The following is a 6,116-nucleotide window of genomic DNA, read 5'->3' as shown; positions in this document are numbered from 1 at the left end:
TCTGGAGACTAGGAGGCTTAGGGGTGATCTTATAGAAGTCTATAAAATTATGAGATCGGCTAGATAGTCAATATCTTTTCCCAAAAGTAGGGGAGTCTAAAACTAGAGGGCACAAATTTAAGATGAGCAGGGAGGGGCATTTTTTTCACACAGAGCGTGGTGAGTGTCTGGAACAAGCTGCCCGAGGTAGTAATAGAGGCAGGTACAATTTTGTCTTAGTAAAAACCATTTAGATAGTTACATGAATAAGATGGCTATTGAAGGATATGAGCCAAATGTGGACAACTGGGACTAGCTTAATGGTTTAAAAAAAGGTCAGCATGGAAAAGTTGGGCTGAAGGGCCTGTTTCCATGATGTAAATCTCTCACTCTATGACTCTATGAGCAGTCACAAATGGCGCTCAACATTGTACAATATTCAGTGAACCTCCCACTTCTGACCTTATGATGGATAGTAGGTCATTGATGAAGCAGCTAAAGATGGTTGAACCTAAGACAAATGTAAATAAATCCTTTGATGCACCCGATCTAGGCTTTACAACACAGCTAGCCATCTCTGCCTCACCCCGTTCCACTGCTTTAATGTAAATCTGACAGCCTATAAATGGCCTCCCTCCATTATGTTCAGCCCCAGGAGTGAACCACACGTTGCCCTTTCATTAAAGCCTATCAAACAGAAGGGGGTTTGGCAACTACCCATTAACCTCTCACATTGTCTTCACTTTACCGAGGAAGTACCGATGGCCAACAGACATCAACAATCAATGTCGGTAACTGCTGAAAGTCTCTACAGGATTCTCGATTTGCTAAAGAAATCTTCGCCAGAAGATATTGAAGCAGCGTATAGGTAGGAACTGTTGTCGCTGGTTTCTTATGAGCTAATCACAGGAGACTCAGAACAGTTTATGATCACTTTATTTTTCAAACACATGCAGCAAGTGCAGTAATTCAGGGAGATCTCTGCAGCAGACTCTGCCCAGCCAATGAACCATGGCATATTTATACAGCAAAAAAAATCACAGAAGCAGTCTATTGTTCTGAATTCCACACTGCCTATGTTAGATTCACATTAAGCAATTAACAGAAACCGCAAGGCAGGGTGTCTGTTGCTTCAAGAATGATCTCTCTTCCTAATCTCCTGTTGTTACCAGGCTTGGCATTGTACTGCCAGCTTGAGATGTTACAGAGGTCACGAGGCATACTAGCTAGCTGTTCACCCACGTAAGCAGTCTCTGTTTACATCAACATGTTCTGATTATGGAATTTTACTGAAACATCCTAACAGTTCTTCATAGATTCCTTGTTCTCTCATGATGAGACATTTAAAGAGATCCTTTCATAACCCATACTTGTTATTTGCCCAAAATAAATCATTGTAATAAATCATATTCATTATTTCCCTCAACAGAACATAGGAGCAGGGGAGGCTATTAAGACGCCTGAGCCATTAAATAGTATCAGAATTGATCTGTTTGTCCCCAGGCGAGTTACCCCAGATGAGAAGGGATGAACTGATTGATTGATTTGATTTATTGTCACATGTACTGGGATACAGTGAGAAGTATTGTTTCTTGCACACTATACAGGCAAAACATAAAATTCATGAAGTACATAGGGAAAAAGGAAAAGGAGAGGATGCAGAATATAATGTTACAGCTACAGGTAGGGTGAAGAGAAAGATCAGCTTAGTGTATGATAGGACTGTTCAAAACTCTGATTACAACAGAGAAGAAGCTGTTCTTGAGTCTATTGGTTCATGTTTTCATAATGATAATCAGCTCCCATTATCTTCACAGGAGATGACAGTTGGCTTCTGAATGGATCTTGTGCTTTAGATGCAACACTATTTGCAAACAAAGGGTGATCTTATAGAGGTCTATAAAATAATGAGGGGCACAGATCAGCTAGGTAGTCAATTTCTTTTTCCAAATCTAAAGGTAGGGGAGCATTGGTTTAAGGTGAGAGGGAAGAGATACAAAAGTGTCCAGAGGGGCAATTTTTTTCACACAGAGGGTGGTGAGTGACTTGGAACAAGCTGCCAGAGGTAATAGAAGAGGCAGGTACAATTTTGTCTTTTAAAAAGCATTTAGACAGATACATGGGTAAGATGGGTACAAAGGGATATGGGCCAAGCATGGACAATTGGGATTAGCTCATGGGTTTTAAAAAAAAGGGACAGCATGGACAAGTTGGGCCGAAGGGCCTGTTTTAATGCTGTAAACCTCTAAGATTCTACCTAACGCTGCCTCAAAAATATGAAACCACCCTGCCTCCACTTCTCTTGGGGGAAGGAAAAGCCATGGACTAAAGGCCCTCTGAGAGAGGGATCTATGCTTCAATCACCTGCCAATTTCACTTCATATGTTTATACCACAAAATCTACTGATCTCAGTTTTAAAATTTTAAATTCCTCCCAGCCTCAGTGGCTTTTTTGAAGTAATTGGTTGTGTGAAGAAGTTCTTCTTGGTGTCACCCTCTCAAGAGTCCAGTTCTAATTTTAAATTTGTGCTCCCTTGTTCAGGATTCTTCCACCAGAGGAAATAATCTTTCTCCAGCTACATTACTGCCTCCATTGTCACTTGAACAAGATCACCACAGTAATAATTTACCTGAGCTGAATCATATTATATGACAACACTAAAAGTTCCCCCCTATCGCATTAGTTGGTAAATCACTGAGTCAGCACAGAGTTGAGTATCAAACCTGGGATCTGCCCCAATCTGTGTGACTTCACGCTACATCATGCAGCATATTTTACAAATGAACAATCAGTACCAGCTAATCAATGTCAACAACAACTTTCATTTACATGACATCTTTAAAATAGCTCAATGTCACAGGGTGATATGGTGGCACAGTGGTTAGCACTGTTGCCTCACAGCAACCGGGTCTTGGGTTCAATTCCAGCCTCGGGTGACTGTATGGAGTTTGCACATTCTCTCCATGTCTGTGTGGGTTTCCTCTGGGTGTTCCAGTTTCCTCCCACAGAGTAAAGATGTGTGGGTTAGGGGGATTAGCAGGATAAACATATTAGGAGTAAATATGTGGGGTTACACAGATGGGGCCTTGGTAAGATACTTTGTCAGAGAGTCAGTGCAGATTTGAAGAGAAAGATGGTGAATTTTTAAAAGGGTATTGCTTGGAGCAAATGTTGTTCACTGAGCACAGGGGTAATGAGCAAATTGGACTTGGTATGAATTAGGATATAGAATCATAGAATTCCTACAGTGCAGAAGGAGGCCATCCAGCCCATCGAGTCTGCACTGATCAGAATTCCACCCAAGCCCTATTCTCGTAACCCCTCATATTTACCCTAGCTAGTCTCCCTGACACTAAGGGACAATTTAGCATCTCCAATCAACCTTACCTGCACATGTTTGGACTGTGCGAGGAAATCAGAGCACCTGGAAGAAACCCACACAGACAGTGACCTAAGACTGGAATTGAACCCAGGTCCCTGGCGCTGTGGGGCAGCAATGCTAACCACTGTGTCCTATAAGCAACAAGGTTTTGTATGAGCTCAAGTTTACGGAGGGTGGAAGATGAAAGGCTGTCTAGATGAGCACTGGGATGGTTTCGGAAGGATAGCTGGTGCCCGTGTCAAAGGTTGTTTTGACAGTCACTGATTCTTTGTGTGGTTGTAATGCAGAGAGCTGGTACCGAGATATCACCTGGATAATAATCCAGATAACCCCGAAGCACCTTCAGCGATTCCAGGAAATAAAGAGAGCCAAAGCCATACTATCTGACGAAACGAAGAAGCGAGTTCATGATTCGTATGGTTCAGCCGGTCTGCAAATGGCCCTCAGGTTTGGGAAGGATAGGGATAACATTCTGGCCTTACAGAATAATTGCTGCATTAAGGTGAGCTATGTTGCCAACACTGGTTGGACACATTCTTGGAGCTTTTGTCACTCCCAATCATTCCACCCCCCCGCTCCTATCACTGGTCATCAAGTGGCCTCCTCCTTTGCTATATCATTCTATAATTTAACGTTCAAAAATGAGTGCCCTTATACAAATTACTGATCAAAATATTAGTACTTATGGCACAAATTTAAGTACCTGATAGTAATCATAATTGACAACAATAAACACAGCAACACTGGCAGCAAAAACTACAAGTTCACTGGAGAATCCACAAATGTTATCAGTTCCAAATTTGAGTTTGATCAAAGCTCAAATTGATTCTGATTTCTCTCTCTTGCATCCAATCTTTCATTTCTGTTCCTCAGTCTCATTATCTTTCAGCATTCCTTACTCTACTTTCATTCTTGTACCAATAACTTCAGGTTCACACATCCCGATTGATCTGTCATTCAAACTTTAGGCAGCAGACTTACAGAAATTCACAATCAATCAATTATCTCTGTCAGTCATAGTGTTATTTCTCTAATACTCTGCACCATTTGGCTTTGCGTGCAAACACCCATTTCTGATCAATACAACTCCTTCTTACCATGGTCATCTAACCATCAAAACGTTGGGCTTAACTCCCCTGCAGGCCTTCTGAAATCAAAAGAAAAATAGCCTTCAAGGTGTCATGTCATTTACACGTCCACTCAGGCCTCTAACCTCTCAAAGACCTATTGTAACAAAGACATGGTCAAATTGCAATGAGATCAGCTACCGTCGATAGGCTACTGGACAGTTAAAGATGTTAATACAAAAGGGAAAGCAATGACCTAGTGGTATTATTACTAGACCATTAATCTAGAAACTTAGCTAATGTTCTGTGTACCTGGGTTCGAATCCTGCCACAGCAGATGGTGGAAATTGAATTTAATAAAAACTATAGCTGCAATTAAGAATTTACTGATGACCATGACCCCATTGCCAGTTGTCAGAAAAACCCATTTGGTTCACTAATGTCCTTTGGGGAAGGAAATCTGCCATCCTTACCTGGTCTGGCTTACTTGTGAATCCAGAGCCACAACAATGTGGTTGACTCTGAACTGCCATTGGGTTACGAGGGATAGGCAATAAATGTTGGCCAGCCAGTGATGTCCATGTCCTATGAATGAATTTAAAAAATGTAATCAAATGTAGTACCAGCCAAATAACCACTTGCTCATAAAATGGTATACTGAAAGATATGTCTGGTCCAAAACTGGCACTGCATTTGGTGTCCTTACCACTGGGTCACAGGACCACGCATTCAAGAGGAAGAACATTGGTCTCAGTTCCTATGGAATTTGGTTTCTGTAATTGTGCATTGAATTGCTTTTGCTTGTCTTGCAGTTTTGTGCCTATTTCTGTACGATCATCACTTACTGCTTCTGTCGTTGCTGCTGTGGCAAATGTTTGCCAAAGGTTGATCCTAACAATTGGAATCCAACATTGCTGCAGGTAAAGAACACATAGTGATGGAGGTGCATGCTAAAGACTTGTTTGAAAATGCTAATTCCTGTGTCCATCCTTCTGACTTTCACTCTGCCTTCCTAAAGATGTTGATTTTCACCAGAATATGGAGCATAGCTACTGGGGGAGGCCATTCTGCTCCTCAGGCCTGATCCACATTGCATTAGACCACAGCTGATCTGTATCATAATACTGTTGTTTACCCACCAGAGATCCGTATTGTTTACCCAACAAAATTCTATCAGTTTCCAACTTTGAAACTCCCATTGTCCATCTAACACTTCCAACCTTTAGGGGAGAGAGTTCCAGATTTCCATTAACATTTGTGTGAAGAACTGCTTCCTGACTTCACCCCTGGACGGCCGAATTCAGCTGAACCTGACCTGGTCCCTGCCCATTCTCCAAAAACCTGTTCTTTCCAGCAGGTAATCAGGACATGACTAGAAATTAGATACCCAGCTGACCTTCTACTTCCTTTGTCCACAGACTGATGATGAGGTGAACCGCAGTTTATGCATTCCTAGACAGTTTTAGGATTAGGGTATTAGAGGGCCACATTTTGTTGGGACAGTCAGAGTGTTGTATAATGGGTTAATAGAATAGATATTGGGACAGTGGTTAGCGTTGTTGCATCACAGCGCCAGGGATCCAAGTCCAATTCTAGACTCGGGTCACTGTCTGTGTGGAGTTTGCACATTCTCTCCGTGTCTGTGTGGGTTTCCTCCGGGTGCTCCTGTTTCCTCCCACATGCCAAA

General features: G+C 42.0%; 1 pseudogene; it reads left to right on the top strand.

Moving 5' to 3' along the window:
• Window positions 1-740: 740 nt before the first annotated feature.
• On the top strand, window positions 741-5,895 carry LOC145357716 (dnaJ homolog subfamily C member 5-like; annotated as a pseudogene).
• Window positions 5,896-6,116: the final 221 nt, after the last annotated feature.

Source organism: Carcharhinus amblyrhynchos, chromosome 24, assembly GCF_965287045.1.
Source record: "Carcharhinus amblyrhynchos chromosome 24, sCarAmb.v2.hapA, whole genome shotgun sequence".
Lineage (NCBI taxonomy): Eukaryota > Metazoa > Chordata > Chondrichthyes > Carcharhiniformes > Carcharhinidae > Carcharhinus > Carcharhinus amblyrhynchos.
The sequence above is the reverse complement of the archived record's forward strand: the minus strand, read 5'-3'. Positions and strand labels throughout refer to the sequence as shown.